At 45.1% G+C, this 24,857-nt stretch overlaps 1 protein-coding gene across 5 annotated transcripts in view; it reads left to right on the plus strand.

The window, feature by feature from the left end:
• ABCC5 (ATP binding cassette subfamily C member 5) overlaps positions 1-24,857 on the plus strand; it is a 2,124,586-nt gene that overhangs the window by 476,901 nt on the left and 1,622,828 nt on the right. The window lies entirely within an intron of this gene.

Consider the following 24,857-nt stretch of genomic DNA (forward strand, 5'->3'; position numbering starts at 1 on the left):
AAATTCCCCAGGTCTTAACATGGGAATGGGAACCTTACAGTGAATAATGTAGTAACAATAAAGTGGATAATTTTACAATCATTAAAATAGTCATGTGTCAAGACAGCTTTTAAGACATGTGTCAGAATACATTAAATGCAAGTTGCATTTATCGTAGTGCTTATTCTGAAATCTGTAAGCATTTGGTGGGTTCATAGTTTTGTGCTGTTTTAATGCCAACTCCTTAAGATTAATTGGATTTAAAGTATATGCACATACTCAGACAAATTTTGTTTTAGATGCTGTCTTCTTGACTCGTGTTTCTTTTAATATGATTGTATAGTTATTTACTTAAGCAATAATCTCCCGAGATGGAGGTCATTACCGGGTCAGGTAATGCCCTTGTGCCTAAGTTAACGTGACACTCAGGGCATTACCAGATTCGGTAATGCCGCCTGCCCCTCAATCGAGGGGCTTATCGCTATTGACAACCCGGCATTCTTTGTAATATTCTAATTGTTTTTAAAGTTGAGAAACCGTGTGAATGCCATTTCTCAACCAAAAAACTACAAAACAAAATAGTTGCCATGGACAAGGGAAAACAAACTACACATGGTCTCTTCTCCCTTTCCATGATGGCAATTGACTGAGAGGCAGGGCAGGACGGGCACTGTGGCCCAGGTAAGTGTGGTGTTGCAGGGATTGGGTGGTGGTTTGGAAGGGGTTGTTGCAGGGATGGGGTGGAGGCTTCAGAGGAGTTTGTCCTTGCTGGGAGTGGGGTCGAGAGTGGAGTTGTACCTCTGGGTAAGATGACGGCCTCTCGCTGCTCAGTGAGCTCAGAATATGGGCAATAGCATGAGGTAATGACCACATTCTGAGCAACCTGATTGGCTGTGAGGCCATATGGCACCCCCCTCCGAGCTGTTAATTTAATGCCCGTATTTTATTTACTGTAATGTGACCAATCCAATATTCATAAACCATGAGGAAACTCTAAAGAGCGAAACATGGGTTGCCACGATGCATTAAACATGGGCATTGAAATGTATATAATGTAGGAAAAATTACACTTGTTGGCCTTAATTCATTTAGATTCCAAAGGATCTTATTTATTCTCATCCAAGTAATTCTTAATCTCTTCGTCACAAATTATGAAGTGGTTACGTTGCTTCTCAAGTCGCTGTTATGCTGGAGAGAGGCTACACGACTCACTGTGGATTATTGTGGAACGTTGAACCTTTTTTCCAAGAAGGACAATATTGGTATGATTAATACATAGACAAAGCACCTGATACCAAGTAATATAATATAGCCAACTTTTTATTTAATTGTGAAGGCTAAATCACAGTTTCCATTACTTTAGGTGAGGCCACGCCCACTTTTGCCCAAGATCCTTCAAAAGGAACGAGAGCGCACGTTTGCGCGCGCGCTTTCAGCAAGTCGCTTCTCAAGTCGCTGTTACGCTTTTACGCTGTTACACTGATCAGCTTATAGCACGGGGTAATACAGCGTTACTTACTTTTCTTCCCTTGGTGACATCAAAATCTTATATTTGAGTCTGAGCATTAGAGGGACCTTTTATTTTACCATCCTTCTTGTCCCAGTGAAGCATCACGATGACAGGAAAAAGCAAACCTTAGACACTGAAAACGGGAATGCCTCGGAGCGTGATGATTACACACGCGTCACTTATGCTTCAACCCTTACCTCCAAAGCCGTCCCCGACGATTGCAGATGAAAGAAAAATCAGCAGGTGTCCAATTGTAATCCCGGACAAGAGACAGGCTTTTGGTGACATCTGTGAGTTTTGTACATTGCGTACCCTTGCTATTTGTTTGAATAGTCCTACTTGTAATAATGGAATGTTTTCTGAATTGCAAGATGTTAATGTGATCTCAATATCCAACTCCACCATATCTGACACACAAATAATGTCTGAAATCATTGACGTGTAAAATGAGCTGAGGCTAGTGAACATAGTCCCACAGGATGATGTTATAAAACTACCCGAAACACCAGTATCTACATGTGACCCTAAAGAGCCCACGGAAGAATTAGAAAATGCAAACAAAACTGGGTTAATACATGACACAGAGGAGGAAACATCAGACAAAGCCCAAACACCAATTAAAAATGTACCTGAAGCTGAAAACAAACCTGTAGAAGGTACACCACAAATGACACATCGATGGCTGAAGCTGAAATAAGCCTCTACCAATCACTGAGTCTATTTGATCATTCAGCTAACGAATCAATGGAAGAATCCAGATCTTTCGCGCGTCCCACGCCGTGAAAAATCGCTGCAACCCGTAGTTCTTCCGTTATTTCAACGTACCGTGACGCTACTAAAAAGAGTGATGCCTTACTAGACATCACTTTGAAAGCAATGAATACGGCCATAATGACTATATCTAAATTATTCGATACACTAGAAGTAAAAATAAAGAAACAAGAAAGAAAAATCAATGGCATTTTACGATGGATAAAAGTTTGGGAAGCTAAAAATGACACGGAGAGGGCGCACTTTAAAGTAGATCCCTGTCCAAGTAAACAAAATATTACCAACTCTTTACTGAACAAAGAAAATAAACCTAGCCCAGTATCTGATTTACAGCCCAAAGCTATTCCCTGCTTTAAAGATATTATACGTCCGGCAACACAGGAAGATGAGAAAGAACATGCTGCTGAACCAAAAAATATGTTAGCTGAATCAGCTATAAATCTTAAAGCAGGTTCTCTGTATAACATATTTGGAAAACAAATAAGTGAGCAAATTGGTAAAACAGAAGACAGTCCTGACAAATCGAGGCACAAAATAAAAACCTTAAGAAAAATTACTTACAAGAAGAGACCTAATGTAAAACATTTCATCCAACAGTTAAAGTCTTTTAAGCCTATTGGTGCCAGAGTAGACAATAGAGCCTCCATTAGGCATAAGCAGTTAACAAAACTGAGACAGGAAGGCCTGATTAAAAAGACTAATAGAAATGAGGATTACTCACCCCTAAACAATATCATTTCCATGATCGAGAAACCGAACCAAACTCAGATTCCGTCAGCAATCGTGGAACATAGACAAGAAGAGGTGATACCAGAAACCAATATGAGTAGTCAACAGTCACAGAACAATGGGCAAATAATTAAAAACAATCCAACCCTAGTCCCGGACAGCATAGGCATTGGCAAAAGTGATGACAATAGATCGCCATACTCTAATGAAATCATTAAAGAAGTAAGGGCGGAGATAAGGAGATCTATAGACTAATTCATGAAACTTAAAGATGTGAACCCTGTATCCAAACAAGCTGTAATAACAGTAATTGATGATACTGACTTAAGATTGGAAAATCTACCCTTGCCAACTCTAACACAACCCAAAGTGGACACCAAAGCATTGCAATCATCTCATCTGCTGAATAGTATGCATATAAAACTGGGAGAGAAACCTAGTGATACCCCCATTAACGAGTAAGATGTCAACAAATACAGAGCACATCCCCGAAAAACTTCAAACAGAAATCTATAAAGTAATGGATAAATACTTTCAATCTAACCAAGTAGGGTTAACCAGAGAGATAAGAGTAAATGGTAACCAAAAAAGACCAGATACGTATATGGGAATGGCTGACTTGTACTCTGATTGAACTCAAATGAGTAAAACAAAAAAAACAATAGTCAAGAATACCTTCCTGCAAAGACTCTCGATACAAATTGAATCCGAACACGCATCATCGTTTTATCTTAAAATGTCAAGCAGAGCCCTTCCCACAATACAATATGTGTAGAACCAGTTTAATGGCTATCTTGTTTCAGCTACCATGTTTGAGTGACATCACTTCTAGTGATGTAGCTCAAGTAGAATTTCTGAATGATGAATGTCTCTCAATGGTCAGATTGTGGATTACCTCGAATGTTGTTCGAAATGTTGTGTGGTAAGCCCGGTTGGAGTTATTCGCTCTGTGCTTTCTTTTAGCTATCGATCCTGCCAACTATGATGATGAAATCAAGCGTGATCTGAATAAGATACAAAATATGGCTAGCCCCCCCAACTGATGAATCTATATGAAATAGACAAGCGCCAACAACTACATAATTTAACAAAAGAAATACAGCAAAATGTCACATCCACCTCACAAATCCTTAGAACCTCTTCATAACTAGCTGAAGAGTGGAGTGTGAAACAATATTCCATTGCCAGCTGGAATACCTGTGGGCACTTACATTTATTGAATGATTGCACAAACTTAATGCATTATAGCATAGTAATGATACAAGAAATCTGGTTGTCAACAACACCAGTGTGGAATGCCTATGAAATTCTGTTGTCTCCTGCAATTAAAACAAAGGGTAGACCGTGGATGTTAGTGACGGTCAAAAGTGGGGAAGGTCTAGCTTTAAAATCATGGGAAACACCGAACTCTTTCCTTCAGAGGGTCAATATAACGCACACACATGGTATCATCGCAGCGATTAACATATACCGTAAACCCATGGGTATAGCAGACACAAAATCTTTTAACGACCTCGAAGATCTGCTAAATATAATATCTTTGACAAAAAATGTGACAAACATACTGATTGCGGGAGACCTGAATTTGCATTGCCTTTCCTCTATGGTATCAAAGAAAAATGTTGCATGCATTAGATGGGAAAACATCATGAAAGCCCGTAATCTCTTTATGTTGAATGGATCGTTCAAAAGTGATACACCTCCACAGCACACATGGTGTAGAGTAATGAGTAAGTCAACAATTGATTATATGTATGTCGATATTAAAACCTTTAGCCAAGTAACTGATTTTGAAGTACTACACCAAACTCATAGTGACCATGAGATGCTCACTGCTTTTTGGAATGATAGAAGCCAGAACATAGATGATAGAACCACGAGGTATACACCAGAATTAATAATTAACAACTCTACAACTAGTATCAGATGGAATACCTCTAGTTTAGAAATCTCAATAAAGACATTTCAAAAAGTATAAGAAGAACTGGCTGGCTAATAGATTCTTATATTTTCTCTTTACAAGTATATAAAGTAATCCCTGGTATTAGTGCACAAAATCATTATGCTTCGAAATATATATTTTACAAAAAGATCCAAGAACGTTAAATGAAGCTACGGAAAGAAAAGAAATTGGCCATGTTCTTACCACTTGATATAAGATTTAATGTCATCAAATCTTTAAAAACAAGTATAAAAACTGGATCAAAACACAGAAAGCTTGGCTCTACCAAAATCAGGGCGAAGAAATGTTAACTGCCAGTGCCTCTAAAAACATATCTGAAACGTGGACCCTTTTGAACATCGCGAATCGATCCAGCGAATTGCCGGTGCAAATTAATGGTGTGTTGGAATCTGACTGGGTAACACATTATAAAGATATATATTCTAGAACAGGATCAGAAAACCAGATAATTATAAAACTGTTAGACAGTATAGAAGAACTACAGATCTCAGATTCTAGATTTCATACGTAAATCCAGCACATCAAAAGCACCTGGACCTGATGGGTTAAGCAATCATATGCTTAAAGAACATCCTGAACTGTGGGCAAAAATCCTTTATAACATCTTCTCTTCAATTCTAAGTTCGGGTAAGATCCCAGAAACCTTGCGGAAATCTATTATAGTACCAATTTTTAAAAAGGGCAATCGGTCATGTGCTTCCAACTACAGACCGATTGCTCTTTTAGATGTTCCTGGGAAAATTTTCGCCAGGTTCATCCTAAGAGACTTTAATGAATGGGCTATAGATAACGCCAAGAGAGATCCATGTCAGACAGGATTTGTAGCAGGATTGGGAACCTTAGTGAACCTACTAACAATAACATCATTAATACAACAGCACAGCGCTACAAGGCAGCCCCTATAAATAGTATGTGTAGATTTTCACACTGCATACGATTCAGTTTCACGAGAATTGTTGATCAAAAAACGAATACATGAAAATTGCCCTCCTTACATTATTGCTCTGATAAATGCCTTGTATTCTGAGACAAGCATTCAAATCTGACTAAACCTAGAAGGTCTATTGTCAACTCCTATTAAGATTTATAGAGGACTTCGACAAGAGTGCATCCTTGCCTCCGCCTTGTTCAGCTTTTTTCTAGCAGATATATGTAAGATTTTTGCTGATATTATATCGGATGCTCCTAAATTGTCAAGCAAGAAAATACCAGCTTTGGTGTACGTTGATGATCTTGTATTATTGTCGAAAACACCCATAGGACTACAAAAATTGTTAGATACTCTATCCACTTATGTAACTGAGAATGTACTAACAGTTAATCTGGACAAGACAAAGGTAATGGTATATAATCCCTCTGTAAAGAAAAATATTAACATCAAATGGACCATACAAAATGAAAAACTAGAATGTATACAACAATACACATATTTAGGAGTGTAATTGCAGGATCTAAGAATGAAGCACAACTGTCTAACTGGAACAGCAAACTTGACATGACAATTTCCCAGTCTAAGATTATTCAAGCGAGATATGGCAAGTTTTCTATTCTTCCTGTGCTAACTTACTTCTGACAAAAAGTAACTCCCGTTTTGTTGTATGGTGCCGAAACAATGCCAATTTTGCAAGAAAAAATATGGTGTAGATTTGAATCCAAATTCTGGTAAAAATTGCTCGGTTTACCAAATTGTGTACCAATCGCGTTAATCAGAAATGAGCTGGGGTTGATATCCATGTTTGCACGATACTTATGGCACTTAATTTCCTTATGTAGGAAATGCATTTTAGCAAATAAATCAAATATGCTCATAAGCATTCTTGCACAACACATAACACGCTCAGAAGACAAGTTTACGGTAAATTGGCGGAAAGAGGTAATGAATGCATTAGCCTATGCTGATGTTTCACTGAAATCACTATTAGAAAATCCAAATTAAGTTAAAACTAAGTTATTTCAGTGGGACTGGTCTAACAATCGAGCTACATGCCTGCGTTACAAAGATTTTGATGGGACAGTGTTCGCACACAAAAAATACAGTATTGCTGAACAATATCTGATAAAGTCATCACCACAGCATAGGAATGAATTTTAAGATTTAATCTATGGCCAACCCAAAAAGTATTACTGAGACGAAAAATGATTACAGCTGTTGAACACTCTTGCCGCTTTTGCAAGATAGTAACACAAACAGAGACTTTATATCATTTACTAGTAGAATGTACTAAGCTGCACAATGAAAGAGTTACATTTCTACAACCATCTGTAAAAGATTATGTAGATCTAATGCTGAATAACCTGTGGAGAACGATTATTGGTGGGCTGTCTACTCGTTTGAGATTGGGAGTCCTTTGTTTCTTAAATAACCTGAATTAAATGAAGATACACGATAAGTAACAACATGGAAAAAAAATGTGTGAAATAAAATGTTCAAGAGAGAATGAATACATGTACGAAAATTTTGCTGTTCTTCCGTTCTCCTCCTTTTCTCCTTTTTCCTTTCTTTCCTCTTCCCTCTTCTTTGTTCCTCCTTGTTTTCTTTATTTTAAAATATCTCTTCTCATTTAATATTAGTTTTAATTTCTTCACACAGATGTTTTTTATGTTATAAGTAGAAAAGGGTAAATCTTAAAGGAAAAATTCTTTGATTTTAAATGAATTTTATGTTAAAAGTTTGATGATAAATGGTTGTAAAGTTGATTTATCTCAACTATTGGCAATACATTTTTTAAATTTTTTTTTAAAAGTGGTTAGAGCAGTGGTATTCAAACCTTTTCATGCCAAGCCTCCCTTGAGTAAATATATTGTTTTTGGGCCCCCTGCATAGGGGTCACACCTCTCCCTTGTCTGGGGGGCCCAGGCTATTTAAAATATAAGCAGATTGTTATACTTTCTATTAAAAGCTGTCACTTTTTAATACTCTTGATATGTTGAAAACAGCCATCTAATTCCCTTTTTAAATAGTCTACCCCCCATTAACCCCCTGAACATCCTTCGGGACCCCCAGTTTGAAGACTACTGGGTTAGAGTAGAACTAAAAATCAAATGCACACTCAGTGATGGTGACGGGGCAAATAGTATGAGAATATGCAGTAAATATCTTGTTAATTTAAGATGTCATGTTTTATCAATGGCTGCCGCTCATGTAAAAGGTTCCTTTTAAATTCTGCTGTGCGTGCAATGATTGGTTTCCATGTGTGGAGGTGCATCATTTCTATAACCGTCTTCTGCAAGACAATGAAGGTGGCCCATCCCAGGATTTAAAAGATTAAAGGCTATGACACTGAGAAGTAGGAAGTAGAAATACTTGGAAGCATATACCATATAAGCTGATGAAGTACAATCCTCTGAACAATCTGTACCATGGAAGGAGGTGACAGAGCTGGAAGTCGAAATGGTGTTGGAGCCGGAGGCCAATGCTGGTGAGATCAAATCAAATAAGACTTCTACTTAAGGGGCGGACATAAACGTGCACAGTCAGTGAAGCTTGCTGGTCCCACTCATGATGATCTCCTACAGTGCTACTAACAGGTGCACTGCATTCCCACACAGACCACGTAAATGCCAGTGTAAAAGAATCATGGTGTGCAGAAGATAGCAATGGCTAATTCTTTAAGGGCCACAACCTCGCCGAAAAAGACATTGGCACCTCAGGCCCACATATGGCATCCTATCAACCCCAACTCCAAAAAGGCTAGTGAAGGTTATAGAAAAAGGGTTTGTAATCAAATTGACGAAGATTAACATTTGTATTTTATTTATTTGTATAGCGCTCCAAGCCCGGAGGCATCTGAGCGCATTTCTTCCATATACATAGGTTACATAATATACAATGACAAAGTTACATATTTACAAGTGTCATATCGAAGTTGCACAGTTAGACATTACAGACATTATTAGCTGAATATAACAGGTTTTAACTTGTGGATAGGCATAAAACAGGAAATGTCTAAATCTCTTCGGCGAAGAGCCACAATTTTACATTTCTCCTGAATACATGGTAGGAAGGTTCTATTCTTAAGTGTGTGGGTAGGGTGTTCCACAATTTCGCTGTGAGGACTGGAAAGCTGCTACCTCCAGCAACTTGAACCTAGGGATTTTGAGGCAATGTGCGTTTTCAGATCTGGTGGGGCGATGAGAAGTGTTGCATAAGAAGTTGTTGGTCAGATATCTAGGCGCTAGGTTCACGAGTCACTTGTGTGCGAGTGACAGGGATTTGAATGAGATCCTTTGCTTGACCATGAACCAATTCAAGTTTTTTTTTTTAAACAATTTTTATTATTTTATAAACACACCAAACTTTACCAACATTTTGGACATACACATATATATGTTACACGTCATTGTAAACACGTTATGCTTCGCAGTGCTCCCCCCTCCTGCCCCCTTAACTCAAGCCCCCACTTCAATACCACCGATTTCGTTCCTCAGGGTTTGTCTCCCTCATTGTTCCCAAGCATGTCATCTTCACTGAGTTCAGCATGGGATGGTCCTGCCATCGTGGCCACCAGTTGTCTCCATGCTATCAGGGTCCCGCTTCCTCCTCCCCTCCCCTACTGATTGCTTCATACCAGATTGCCGTCTCTGCTTCTGCCTACTTCAGGAGATCAGCCCACCACATCTCTATTTTGGGTCTTTGGGCTGCTTTCCAGCCCATTGCAATTCTCCGCTTGGCCAAGATGTAGGCCAGATCTTTCATCTTACTAATGTGCTTCGGGTTGCGTGGTCTGGCGAAACCCCCCAGCATGCATGCCCATACTGACTCCACCTCCATCATAATCCCTTTTTGGGACAGACGTAGCTCGACCTCCGTCCAGAATCTGCCCACCTCCGGACATGCCCAGAACATGTGTAGCATCCCAGTGTCCACCTCCCCACACCATGGGCATTTCTGTATCTCTGGGCCTCCAAACCTGGCAATTTTGCTAGGGGTCATGTATGCCCTGTGGGTGACGTATAACTGGATCTGCTGTAGCTTCGCGTTACGGGACACCTTCTTATGATACCTTTGAGCCCTGTCCCATTGCCCATCTTGCATAGGTTCTCCCACCTCCTCCTCCCAGTCCCGCCTCAGTTGGAGCACCTCCTTGCCACCCTAGACATCAATAGTTCATATATGCGGGATATTTCATGCCCCCCCACCGAGATATCGTACATCGTCTCAATGACTTTATCGGGTTGTTCCGCTAGCTCTACCTCAGGCCACCTTTCACACGATCGTTTGATGATTCTTGTGTATGTGATATATTGACCTCTATGGACCCCGGTGTCCTCCATTATCCTCTGGCAATCTAGTACCTCCCCCTCTTGCCATATGTCTCCGAGGGTCACGAGGCACATCGGCTCCCAGTATTTGCAAATACCTTTTATCATTTGCATGTCCTCACTGCATAGCGCCACTAGCGGCACCTGCAAGGAGCATGGGGTCGGGTTTCCCACTATTTGGCATGCCCTACTCCATATTTTCCAGCCCAGTTCAAACAATCATGCACTTCCTTGCATCTCTGGTTTAGGTAGCCATACCACCTCTCTTAGAAAAAAGGGGGCCGTATCCTTGCTCAATAGCCTTGCTATGGCCGTTTCTTCCTCGGACAACCATCTGGCCACATACTGGAGCTGTCCTGCCAGGTAATATATTTCGAAGTTCGGCAGGTTTATGCCCCCCTTATCACACAAGTTTTGCAACTTCCAAAGGGCTACCCTGTTCCTAGAGTTATGCCATATGAAGCCCCTGCATAAGCTGTGGAGTTTCATGAAAAAGCGTTTGGGAGCATGTATGGGATGTTCGTGAAGAAATGTAGCAGCCTGGGCAGAACCACCATCTTAATCAAAGCCGCCCTTCCCACCATGGCCAGGGGGAGCTTGGACCAGAACCCCATACTATTCTTGATGCCTTCCACTGCCCTTTCTGTGTTGTATTTGTATTCATCTGCAGCCGTGTGGTATATATTAATCCCTAAATATCTAAATGTCCTGGTCTGCCAGGGTATCGGCAAAACCGGTAGGTTGCCATGCGGGGCCCCCCTGTATCTGCCCAGAGGGAACATGCTTGACTTGATAGCGTTCCATCACCTCCAGGACATACTGTAGGTTTTCTTCTGGGAAGCGCAGATACAACAGCATATCGTCGGCGTACAATGATGCTGTCACAACCCTCGCCCAAAACCCCCTCTGGCAAATCCATTGGCCAGGTGGAGTCAGGACTCAGGCCTCTAGAGCCTGGCATCCTCTTGAAAAGCCCTCATGGGGAATAAACAATGTGCTTGGGAACTACTTTTATTGTCAGCCAACATGGAGGCATCCACATAGCTTGGTTCATAAGAACCAAGCTATGCAGTCTAGTGTTTTGGGTGTGGTAGCCTAGGGACTACTTTTCCTGGACTATTTTATTGGGGCTATTTAAACCACACCCGAGCAAGAAAACACGCTTTGCGTTACTTTGCAGCTTGCAAAGTGACGCTCACTGTGTCCAGCTATTCCCTCGGTGAAGCAGAACCTGCAAGGATTCAAAAGGAACATCATTAGCAGCAGCATCTCATCTGCAGTCTTCATCTTTAAACACTCGCAGCTACTGAGAACAGCTTCCTCAAATCTGCACGCCTCCCGGACAGAACGACCTGAAAGAGGAAGATAGAGGCAACATTAAAGAAAGCAGTAGAGACATTTACAAATTGCGAACTGCTCAAAAGACTTACCTGGCTGGTCGCCTCTCGGCTGGCACCACTCCGGACATTCCACTCGTGCTGAAGAACACCGCGACCTACAAGGAAGGAAAACACAGGTTAGCAAAGGCAAGACTTTGCAGCGCTGCGCATAGCGCTTACTTACCGCATCATAGCGCTCTTAATGCGCCAACATTTACCAGCGGGGCTCAACCAAGCCAGTTCGCTCTGCATACCTAAGGGAGAAAAAAAAGACATTTTAAACAAAGAAAGGCATGCAGGATAGCAACAAAACTAAAGAACAGCAATAAAACCTACCTGAACAATATCAAACGGGCCGGCGTCCGTGAAGTAACTGGACCGCACTCGCCCATGAAAGACAACGCGCCCCTGCAAAGAAGGCAGGCTGGAGAGCACGCTTAATTCTACCACAAGGCAGAACCTTCCCCCCAGACCACATCAGGGCAAAGCTGAGAAGCATACCAGTGAGTAACCCGGCTGGGTGGCGTCCCTGTGGATACCAGGTGAGCGTAACAGATATTGGGTGCTTTCCCCCCTTCGTGTGGATCCCTATCTCCCCGTACTGTTGTCTGAGACAGATTGCCAATGGTTCTAATGCAAGAATATAAAGCATGGGCGACCAGGGGCAGCCCTGTCTAGTGCCCCTACTGAGTTGCCATTTGTCTGAGATTATCGCGCCCGTTTTGACCCTTGCAATCGGGGAGCTGTATACCATCCTGACCCACCTCAAATACCCTGGACCCATCCCGTATTCTTTCAGGGCCGCCAACAACCACGGCCACCTCAGTCGAAGGCTTTTTTTGCATCCAGCGAGACTATTGCCATTTCGCAGGGTCCTTCTCTCTCTGTTCTATGATGTCGTGGAGTTTCATGTGGTTATCAGTTATGTTCCTGCCTGGAACGTAGCCTGTTTGATCGGGGTGTATAAGTTTGCCAATTACCCGTTTGAGTCTGTTTGCCAACGCTGCTGTGAGGATTTTGCTATGTTGGTTCAGCATGGATAGGGGTCTATATGACCCACAATCCGTGCTAGGCTTGCCCGATTTTAGGAGCGGAATAATCACCGCCTCCCTCAGACTCTGGCAACCTTCCCCTTTCAAACGCTTCATTTAGCATGGCGAGTAGTGTAGGGAGTACTTCCTGCTTATGTTTTGTAAAACTCACTAGGGAGCCCGTCCGACCCGGAGCCTTACACGTGGGTAGGTGCTGAACCATTATCTCTAGTTCCTCTAGTGTAATTGGGGCGTCTAGATTCTCCCGTTCTTCATCATTTAATTTGGGTAACCCTATGTCTTCCAGTGTTTCCTGAATCTCCCGCCCCATCTCTTCCCCCTTGTCCTCATAGAGGCGTTTGTAGAATCTAAGGAATCCCTCGTCAACTCCCTCTTGGGTGTCCCAGGTCTGGCCTTCTTCTCCCTTTATCTCTCTGACCACTGGTCTCGGTGTCTCATTTTTATATAGCCAGGCTAGCAGCCTTCACGGTTTCTCTCCCCCCGCATGTTGCCTTTCGGTATATTTTTTATAGTTTAATTTACATAATCTGTCCCAGTGCTCCCTACTGGTTTGTTGTAGTGAATTCATCTGTTCGGCTTCCTCCTGTGAGGTGCCCCCCCTCTGCATCATCTCTTCCAGTTCCTTCTCTGTCTCCTGTAGCTCTCGCTCTATGCCCCCTTGGAGCCCTCTGGATTTGGATATGAACGTGCTTCGTACTACCACTTTAAACGCCTCACATAAGGTTCCCTCTGACTGCACGCTTCCTGTGTTAGTGTCAAAATACTCTATGATCGCCTCCCTTAAATCCTCTCGGAATACTGAGTCCTGCAGGGCCTCAGCTCTGAGCCTCCATGTCGAGAATCTCGCTCTAGGGGGTTGGTGTCTCCACTCCAAGACCAGGGGGGAGTGGTCTGATAGTATTCTCGCCTTGTATTCCGAGCCTGTCATTTCCCCTACAAGTTCCGAGGCAACAAACATATAATCCAATCTCGTATACAGGTTGTGTGGGGCAGAGTAGTGTGAATAATGCCTGTCCTTTGGGTGTTGTTGTCAACAGATATCCTCTAGACCAAATTCTCTCAGCAGGGCCTGTAATGCTTTCGCGGCAGGGGAAAGCATTACAGGCCCTATTTTACTATCTGACCTATCCATTTTGGGGTACAACGTGCATTTGAAATCCCCTCCCCATAGAATCGCGCCGCCCAGTAGGGGGCTAATTTTACCGTATAAGGCCCTGAAATAGGCCGCAGTATCTTGGTTGGGGGCATATGAATTTATAATGCTCAGTTCTGTTTTCCAGCATCCCTCGTACCACTATCATCCTTCCCTCTGGGTCTGCCGTGGCCTGAAGCATCTGAAACGGTACATGAGGTGCCACCCAGGTGACCACCCCCCTTGCGTAAGCAGAATGTCGCTCCCGTGGTGGTCCCTCTCCACTTTTTTTTAACCACCTCTAGTTTCTCTTTAGTCAGGTGGGTTTCCTGTAGTAATGCTATGTCCACTTTCAGCCTTCTCAAGTACATCATTACTTTATTCCTCTTCAGGTAATATTGAGGCCTCTCACGTTCCAGGTGACTACTGTAAGACTTCCCGTCGCCAGTGCGTGGTTTGTCACACCTCCCTCCCTCTGTTATCCTCTCTGGTCCTATTTGGCATGAATGTGGGCTCGTACCCCTCCCAATATCAACATTGACTCCCCAACTAACCCCCCCCTCTCCCTCTACCCCAACTATGCTCACTGCACACATTCCCACCCCTCCCTCCTCCCTGCCCTTCCCCAACTGGTGCCCAGCTCCATCCCTGGATCTCATGCTCCCCCGCATTTGGTCCTACCTTGGTGTGCCAAGAGCAGGAACCCAGCAGGGTGTCACCGATCTACCGGTAACCTAACTGGTCTATTTGTGGGGGTGGGAGAGCTGGTTCCGTTAGGCTCCTACACCTTGCAATAAATTCTCGTGCTCAAAGGACCATATTTATGCAGCCCTGGTCGCCCTGCTTCAACAGTCTTTGCCCTGGCTATATTCTAGTCCCAGTGTCTATGACTGCGACACCATAGGTGCCACAGTCTCCATTTTACTTATCTGCATCGTCTTCCTTCTGGATACCTGATTCCGGTGGGCAGCTCTGTGTGTCAAGCCACTCTGACGCATCCTCCGGAGTGTCAAAGAACAATGCTCTGTTTTTGTGGAACACCTTCAGTTTCGCCGGATATATTAACATGTACTTATACCCCGCTTCACGCAGTCTTCTTTTCACTGCACCGTAGTTCATGCGTCATCTTTGTACCAGCAATGTGTAGTCCGGGTATGCCGTTATGTTTGCCGATGCCCTTTGTATCGTTCCTCCCTTCCGGAAATGCTCTAGGATTTATTTTCGTTCCCTATAGTTCAGGCATTGTTTCGATAAACTCGTGGGGTTGGGTCCCTCTGCTCCTTCCGGTAATCCCACGATGCATATGTTATTCCTCCGGGCGCGTCCCTCCGCTTCCTCTGCCTGGTTTTCTAAATTGCCCACGTGTTGTTCCAGGATGTGGATCTCCGATTTGTGAGACACACATTCTGCTGTGTTCGGGGCCACCTCTTTTACCAGGTCCCCTGTACGTTCTGCTAGCGCTCTAACATCCTGCCGGAGGAGATTCACCTCTTCCTGTACTGCCCCTACTTTTACCTCCAGTGCCGCCTTCAGTTCAACCATAGCCGATTCCAATTTAGTTTCCCATGCAATTTTCAAGTCCGCAATTGCTTCCAGGATCTGCTGATCTTTGCTTGCGGCCTCAGTGCCTGCGGTGGGGGTGCTCTCCTTGCTCCTGGCCCCTTCTGCCGTACGCGGTGTTCTTGCGTATTCTTCAAGCGTGGGTTGTTTGCCCTTTGTTTTAAATTGTTTGTTGGCCATCTTGATATTGCTATGCAGGCTTATGCTTGGGCCCCGGAGTATGGTCTTTACCTCCTCCGAGTCACTCCACAATCAGCAATGAAACCTTGAAAGGGCTAGAATGAGGGTTCCTGTAGTCTGTTAGCACTGTGTCTGGAGTGGGTTGCGTCCTCCCACGTACTTTTTTTGCAATTGTTACTTGCCGTCAGTGTGCCCCGACTTCTGGTGGACCCTGTCTTTATCAGCGCCCCGAAGTGCTCGTGGGCCTATCTGGATGTTGCCATGGGTCTGTCACTCTCCGGCAGTGAGTGCCGTCTGGTCGCTGTTGCTGCTTGCGTGTTTGTATGGTGTGCTTTCCGCTAGGTGCGCCTCACGCCTCGTCCTTTTCCCCCCTCTCATGGACTTGGGGATGCCCGCTTCATCCGGCTCCTGTGACCTCACCTTCTGTCCAGTTGTTGTTGGGAACAGGCTCCAGCCAGTCCCCGACGCAAGTTATGCACAGGTTGTGCCCACAGCTCATCTCCCGTGCGCCGGGCAGTTTAGCGAGCTGCTGCCGGCTTCCTTATGTTTTTTTGCCCCGAGGTCTTTGTTGGGGCATTGTCCTGCGTGCACTCCTGTGGACTTCAGTGCGCCTTTAATTGTCCTGCCATGCCGCACTGTCGGGGCCTCCCCAGTGGCAGCCTCGGATATATGTGCACTGCTTGGCTATTTTACTGTTTCGGGCGCCGCGCTCTCACCCCAGTGCGCGGCACAACCATGAGTTTGCGGCCGAACTTCTCCAGGCGGGGCCGCATATGCATTTAGCTGCGTGTACCGCAAGACGTGCCTGCCTTGTAACCGGCCTTGGTCGCCTCAGATGTGTGGCTGCAGTCTAGGTGCGGACCTCAGTTGGGGCGTGCACCTCTCCTAGCCGCTGCTTCCTTGTCTCGCCTCCCGGCCTTTGTGGCTCCTCCTGGCAGGAGTGTCGGGCAGCTCCTCCCAGCGAGTCTGATCCCACGCAGCCTCAACGGCCTTGGTGGGCAGCCGTGTCCCACTGTGAGCGAGCCTCGGGAGCAGTTCGGTTGGGGGTCTCACCCACTATGTATCGAGTCCGGATCGCTCCAACACTCTCTCAAATTCCAGCTTGTCGGGCCTGTGCATGTGGCGCTGGGGTGCTTGTGCACTACGCCTCGCAGCCGGACATATCCTTTGCTGTCCCCTTACTGTCTTCGCCCGGGCAGCTGATTCCTTTGTCTGTGCCTCCCGTCTGCCATTTTGTGCCGCCGTTCTCGGACATGCGACCCTGGCGAGGTTCACAGCTCTGTCCCCATGCGTTCTGCAAACTCCAGAGTTTCTGCAAGCATGTGTGCCACATGCATAGACGGGCACATAATTTTCCAGAGCTTATGTGCATCTGTGTATGCGCTTTTAGCGAGGATCAATTTCAGGATCTCTGGAGCTCCTCCAGAACGCGACTCCTCACATGGCTCTCGTAGCCACGCCCCTAACCAGTTCAAGTTAAGTCTAGTTTCTCAGATATGTTGTGATGTAAGGATGTTCAACGCTGACCTAATGGCGTTGTTTTGTATCACTTGCATCTTTTTTAAATTCCGTTGGTTGGTTCATAGGTAGAGAGTGTTGCAGTAGTCTAGTTTTTATAGTACTAGATCTCGAGCTACAAGTGTACGCCGTAGTGGAGTCCAAGAGTCCGTAACGTAGTCTCCAGTAATGGGGATGAGTATTTGGGTGTCATCCGCATAGTTGGTGTAGGTGACACCCAGACAGTCCAAGTCATCGACAGAGGTTTCGTGAACACATTGTGTAAGGTGGGAGACGCGCACAATCCTTGTGGGACTCCACAGGTGACTGGTGCAGGCTCGGCAGCGGCCGATGGTACAAAGACTCTCCTTGATCTGTTATCCAGGAATGACTGGATCCAGGTATTGGCTTTGTCAGAGAAGTGAGCTGCTGAAGTTAGATGCTTGCAGAGGACTTTATGATTTACTAAGTCAAATGCAGCAGACAGATCTAATAGTAAGAGGAGTGCAAGTTTGCCTTTCTTTTAATACTTCCATTTGAGTTTTGAGGTCAATCAGGGCAGTTTCCGTGCCGTCTCTGGGTCTAAAGCCTGATTGAATAAGGCCAAGAAGGTTATTTATTTCTAGATGCTCTTGAATCTGCAGATAGTCTGCTCTATCAAGAATTTTCAGTATGAATGGGACCGTGGTGATTGGTCTGTAATCGATGGGGATATTGGGGTCTAGAGTCGGTTTCTTTAGTAGTGGGAGGACCCATGCGTCTTAAGTTGTTGAGGACTTTTCTTGTTTCAAAAGAGGTGTTTATTATGGAAGTGATGAACGGAACCAGATCCATAGCAGCGGACTTTTCTTGTTTCAAAAGAGGTGTTTATTATGGAAGTGATGAACGGAACCAGATCCATAGCAGCCTCTTTAATGATGGGAGCGGGGCAGATGTCGCCATGACATTTTGATAGTTTTAGTTCAGAGATTATTCCCTCTACCTCTTTAGTCGTGAGAGGAGAGAAGTTGAATGGGGGTGTAGATTTTAGGGCGTGGATCCAATGAGGTGGGTTGGGTTGTGACAGCAGAGAGGCTACATTTTTTAGATTCTATTTTGTCTTGTAGCAAGCTTCTGGATATTGGTGCACCAAGTGGTGTCTTTGATACAGGTGTCAGGTGGTGAAGCCGGGGATTCCAGCTCTCTGAGTATATTGAATAGTTCTTTGGTACTTGGTTTGGCTTGGATGATACGATTATTGTAGTTTCTTTTTTAGTCGGAAGAATTGCCTCTTTGTAGTTAAGGGAGGCTATTAGAAATGTATCTTTATTGTAGGCTATGGGATGACTCTTCCAGAGATATTCTGCATTTCTTTTGGGTTTCCGTAGCGATCTGAGGTGTGGGATGAACCACGAATTTAGATGCGCATGGGGTTTGGCCTTGCACAGTTTTAGTGGTGCGATGGTATTAATGGCATTGAGTAATGTATGGTTGAATAAGTCCACTAGGACCGTGAGGTGTGAGTGTTTGCAAGTGGTGGCATGGTGATCGACTGTAGTAAGGGTAACAGCTTCTCCACTGTTATGTTACGATTATTCTTTGTGCGTAAAGATGGGGTAAGGTTATGATGGTTGCACTTCTTCAGTTCCTTTATCGTGAATGGGATAAGGTGATGGGCTGACCAGGCGCAGAGTGTGTTGGCGAGGATGTTAATGTTGCTGTTGAAGTCGGCTAGCTAGTCTAATGCCCTGCCTTTCTTTATGAGTAGGTTCGGAGATGCGATGCAAAAAGCCTAGTTCTGAGATTGTGTTGGCAAAGGCTGTTGCCTTGATATCATCCGCATCCTGAAAACCAATGTTCAAATCCCCTAGAAGGTTAATTTGTGGTATTGTTAGTGAAGATGAGAGTAATGTCTTCACAGGTGGATACAGGGCCAGGTGTATACGAGGTAGATGGTGATATTTCGGGAGGCAGAGATAGGTACTTTAACAGACAGTAGTTCTGCTGACGGGCAGGATTGATTGGGTATAGGCCTGGGGGCTAGTGCATTTTATGAGATGAAGGCAACACTGTTAGGGAGAATTCTCTGCAAGGCTAATTTCCCAAACCTAGTGAGTCCCCCAGCAGCTTTGCTGGATTTTGGGGGTTTATTTTTTTCTCTCCTACTAAGAGTGAGATTCTTTTGCTCCCACTCTTAGAAATGATTTGAGGTGTTCCTTTCACTTTCCATGTGTTTTATGCGCTATGGGGTCTTTTACTCCATAGGGTCTCATGTGTTTTTTTATGTGGGTTACACAGCACCCTCCGCGCCGTAACCCAGGGGTGTTGTAGCGACCCCCCATCATAGACTCCATACCCTGGGACTGACTACTGTCTCCCAGGGCATGTAAAGTCACCACTGGCTTTGCTAGTCCCAAATTATGAACAGAAACCAGTACAAATCATCATATTGTGGACGTACTGGTCGGGGCAATTCGATTGCCCCGGGGTCTGTTGTTCGAGGGGGCACGTCTCCGTCCCCCCTGATCGAGTTTTGGCTGGTGGCAGTGGATACTACTTTTTATATTCGACCGCGAATATATCTCTATTGGATTTTCCCATTGTTCGTGGCTACCAACTTTAATTATTTATTTCTTATAGCCTCGAACATACCGCCGGTTTATTTAATTAATATTAATTCACTGGTTGGTATATTTTTTGCCAGAACTCGATTCTAAAATGGCGTTTGTGTTCTCTTCTGTGACTCCAACCCAAGGTCGAGCCCTTTGTTCCACTTTTTGGTGGGCTTCTCCACAGAAGCCTCCAAAAGTGGTGCCACTCTGTCTGGGTACCACAGAGGGCGTGGGAGGGGGTTTAGGCACCCTGGACTGAGTTACCTTGGTAACTCAGGTCGCACTCTTGTGTGATTGGCCCAAGTGGTGAGACGGCCGGCTCACCACTTAGCATGTTTGATTGACAGCTAGGCTGAGTGAATGGGAGTGTGTTGCATAAAAGCAGGGCTTTGAGGACTGGAACTTCAGAAGTCGCCACAGGACCTAAGAATCCGAGGAGGGAGAAGCTGAGCCGACCTGCAACGACGACACCACCGGTGGAGCCCTGCTGAACCGTCTCACCACTTTTCCCGACGGCAGAGGAGATCTCCAGTCCGGAGAGTCTTCTTCCTTTGACTGGTAGGGATAACCAGTTTTGCCTTCTTGTCACCTTCCTGGAGCATCTCGTGGCTGCCTTGCCCGTGCCAAGCACCCCGGCAACCGGAATACCACGGTTTACCACTACCTCGAAGAGAAGGGTAGTGCCTTTTCGCCAGAGAACTCCACGGCTGGTTTCTTCCCTGGCAGTGCAACGACCTTCATCTTTCCTCCACGGCAAGACCTCTTCTTCCTCTGGACGAAACACCGACTTGCAGCTGCTGCCAGGAACAACTGCCCCCACTGGAGCTTCCTTCACACTTAAGGTACTGTGTCCCGCCTGGCTTCCCTTACGACAGATCGTTCGGGGTGACCGTAAAGCCTCGACTTTCTAACCTGGGCTAGCCTGGGACAACCTAGCTAACTTTTCCTGACTTGAATTTCATCCTTTTTGTGCAAACTATCTACAAGACTCTTTGGGCATAACTCCACTGTGTGAACCTGGACCCCTTCTGTTTGCTCTCTCCAAGAGTGGGCCTTGCAATTGACTTCCTTGCTCTCCAGTAGAACTCTGCCTATCCTGCCTTACTGTGGTTCTTGGTAAATGTATTGAAACTTGTGGGCTTCCTTAACCCTGCCTTTTTCCTCCCTTTCTTTACAACTTAGTAGAGTGTCATCTTATGTTAAGCGCTCACCTCTGTCTGAAAATAAGTGGTGTTTCTCAATAAGACTTGTCTAAAAAGTGAATAGGGTTGTATATATATGATAGTGACTGTGTGCTGAATTTACTCACCTCGTTTGTGCTAGTGTAAATTACAAGTGTGTTTTTAAATAAATAATTATATACTTTTACACCAAAGCTCTGGTCAGTGTTTGTTTGTGCTACTGTGTCTCTGTACCTATTGTGTATACTCTGCATACTGCCTAACTCTTCTTGAGGGAAGTCTGACTGCTCAGCCACAACTACCAAGTGAATCTGTGTGGTACAGACTGCTACCAAGTGAGTTTACTGCCAAACACCTGTAGTCTTAAATCTTTTGCAGTGGTCCCTAAGGGAACTGCACAGGTTTCTGCCTAACAAACACCCCCGCCTTTGGCACGATTGGAGTCTCTGTCAAGTCGGATGATGGAGTACTCATCGGGGATAGCAAGAGGGAGTGAGGGCCCTGCCGCAGCATGAAGCCACGTCTCTGTGATTGCTAGAAAGTCAAGGTTGTGAGACGTTATGAAGTCTGCAATAACTAAGACATGGGCTAGCAAGGGTCTGGCGTTGATGAGAGCGCCTTTGATCGAAGTAGAGGTCTTAATGGGAGTCTCTTTTTGTGTGCCTCGTGTTTTCCCTGGGTGGGGTGGTTTTAATTGCTATGATTTTATTGGAGTCGACTATTTTTATTCTTGTCGTGGGAGCTTTAGTGGTGGTGATTGGTTTTGTGGTTAGATGAAGAATAAGTTGGCGAGAATCTAGAGCCTAGTCTTACATTTATTTTTCATTCAGCAAGGTTGGTTAGGTGTAGGTCTTCTAATGAATCGTTTGATCCACTGGGCCGGTGAATTGAGGTAGGGATTGTTAGCTTGCGTTTGTGTGGTGGGAATGGGTTTAAAAGACTGCCTGGAGACAGGATGGTAAGAAGGTTGAGGGTGATAAGCTGGCAGATGAAGGAAGTTTCACTGGCATAGTTAGTTGTAGGTGAGGCATCCTGTTCATAATGATCATGTTGTTTGAGGGCGTTGGAAGGAGATTATTGGAATCACTGGTGGTCATTGTAGGCCAGGGTATGGAGCTGAACAGGAAAGTAACGTATGAATAGGTAAGGGTGGACATGAGCATGGCTAGGTTCATGGGGTGTAGAGCTAAGGTCAGTAAACAAGCCTTGGATGCTAATGCAGGATTCACATACAAGTATGCAAAAGGCTAAGTGCGGAGCACTTATAGTGTGCGCAGCGTGGCTTGCATGCAAAAAGGTCAATGTAATCAGTAGGCTAAATGCAACAAAAGGCTAGATGCAATACAATAGGTTTATGCAGCAAGAGGCTAGATGCAACACAATTGGCTAGTGCAGCAAGAGGCTAGATGCAATACAATTGGCTATTGCAGCAAAAGGCTAGATGCAACACAATAGGTTAATGCAGGAAGAGCCTAGATGCAACACAATAGATTAATGCAGCAATAGACTAGATGCAATGCAATAGGCTAGTGCAACAAGAGGCTAGATCCAACACAATAGGTTAATGCAGCAAGAGGCTAGATGCAGCACAATTGGCTAATGCAGCAAGAGGCTAGATGCAATACAATAGTAGATGCAGCACATTGAGATAATTACATGCAAGTTCAGTGCAGCATGCCAGCGGCGCTGTAGAGCTGGAAGCTAGATGCTTAGCAGGGTTCTTTGCATTGGAGTCCAGATGTGCATCGTTATTAGGTGCACATGGAAGAGTCATTCATTCATCCTCTATAATGGCAGACTTTGGTTTAGGCTCTGATAACTTAGATTAGTTAATGCGTTATGCTCGTTGTGGTTTGAGGCTACTCTGCAGTAGAACAGGGGTGGTGGGGTGGAAGGCAAGAAAGTTAGAGCCGCGTGGTTTCGGAACAGCAGTAAGATTGCTTGCGGGCCTCTGGGAAGGTAGTGCGGTGTTAGGGGGGGCAGGGTAGAGAATACAGGCGATAATCAAACTTTTAACGCGCCAGGCGAGTTGCTTACCTTGACTGCATTACTTCATGGTTCGCAACTCCACGCCCCGACACGAACAGGGCACAAACAGGGGCCTTGAGTGTGGGCCTTTGGTGGGGGGGCTGGCGTTCTCCTGCCGGCTCCTTATTGGTCAATTTATGTTGGGCCAAGGTCCAATGGAGTTGGAGGGCAGGGCACGAAGCAGGAAGCTGAGTGCACTTTCAGTGCTCTATGGTCCGGCGTCCATTATTAAATGGAGCCGAGTGGAAAACGAGCATGGCGAGGTCGCTCAAAGTTGAGCGTAATAGTGCTCAAACATGAAGGCGGGGTGCTGGAGATCCAATATGCCAGTATTCTACGATTTACGGCATAATAAATAAGCACGTTGCAAGTAGAGCAACTATTTTCTTTGCATCAGTAAGGTCGTGTGTAGATCAGTTGGGGTTACCTTGCTTGATGGCGGTCCGGTTACCCTCTGTGGGCCTCCCTGGCCAGGCACGGCGCTGTAGAACATAATTGAGGATAAAGTGTATCATGGAGCACCATAGCCTCAAATCGCAGTAAGGGTACATGGCACCACAAGACAATATACAGGTAGCAGTTATGGTGCTGAACACACAGGAAGAGCACATGTTACTAAAATATAACTCTAGCAGTGAAACCCTTTGCAGAATAGCCTTTAGCCATGCATCAGAGAACAAAGGGCTCACACAAGACAAAGAAAAGACTAGCTAAGGAGAAGTGAAGGGCATATGAAGAGCAATCTACTGCTTCGTACAAAGTCTGAAGTCACATAAGAGGTGCAAATCCCAACTGCAAGTGGAGGATGCTTACTTTCCAAAGAGCCACCACTGCCATTATTGTGATGACTATTAAGATGGATTTTCAAAATCAACCCTCGGAGTGGATTCTGAGAGGCCTGTCAAGGTAGAGGTAGAGCAGTAAGGCTTAGACTCAGGAGGGTTTGGGCATGATTTGGTGCTACAATGAGCACTCCAATAATTTGTTACACAGAAGATGTACAAAAATATACAATTATTTATTAGGCCTTTGAATTCACTCTAAGCAATGAAAACGTCAGGTAAGTATTGTCACAGAGCTATTCTCATACTTTTTTTTTTTTTCCTCTTATGGTGAACCCCCCTGCTGCACCCACAGGCACGTCACACTGTTTTCACTCATACACATTTATTGGGGGGTTCAACTAGCACACTAACACTTTACCTTTAAAACAGTTGTGAAATAGTTAGGAAATGTTTAGGGCAATGCTGTAAGTAACTGTATATGCTAAAGCAAGTGAGAAACAGATCAAATTGTAATGTCCAACCAGTTGGAGACCAGTAAGTGAATTGGTAGAAAACAGAACACCCAAAAAGGAAACCTAGATTAAGGTCCATAGTTCTTGATAAGTCCAGCCATGATTGGAAATGGGGCATAGTGCCCAAAAGTCACTGGTTTCACAATATGTACCTTGCAAGAGATTTTACTATCTGATTTGTGAACAAGAGTTCCGAAGCCAATGGTTGAGTAAATGGTCCAAAAGTTGAATAAAAAGAAGTCAAGTGTGGGGCATGGCTGAGCGACACGCCATGCGGACGTGCCTGCTGTGAGCTCCGTATGCAGGCGCCTGAATTTTCGTTTCATATATGCCCTAACACAAATTTTTGGCTGATTTGTGCCCGATGATGATGCGACCCAACGCGGCACCCGTGGAGAGCGAGCTGGGACACCTGAAGCCCGTGGGAGCCGGTATTTTTATCTGAGATCCTCCCGGGGACGAGCGGCGAAAATGGCGCCCACCGAGAGTTTCGTTCGGCGCCAGTTGGAGGACCCCTGCCGGCTGATGATTGCGTGAGCAGCCTGCTTTACCCTCCGGTGCAGCGGACCGCGTAGCCTGCGGAGAAGAGGGAGAGCGGGCAGTTCAAAGCTCCCCGTGGGTCTGTCAGACCTCGCCGGAGGGAAGGCGAGACTCAGAGGAGAGGGGCTGCGGCCTGTGGGAGCTCCGGGGGCGTGGCTTGGCGGAGTCCCTCGCGGCTTGACTCACACTGCTGGTGCACTTGCTCC

Source organism: Ambystoma mexicanum, chromosome 10, assembly GCF_040938575.1.
Source record: "Ambystoma mexicanum isolate Mex_15411 chromosome 10, UKY_AmexF1_1, whole genome shotgun sequence".
NCBI lineage: Eukaryota > Metazoa > Chordata > Amphibia > Caudata > Ambystomatidae > Ambystoma > Ambystoma mexicanum.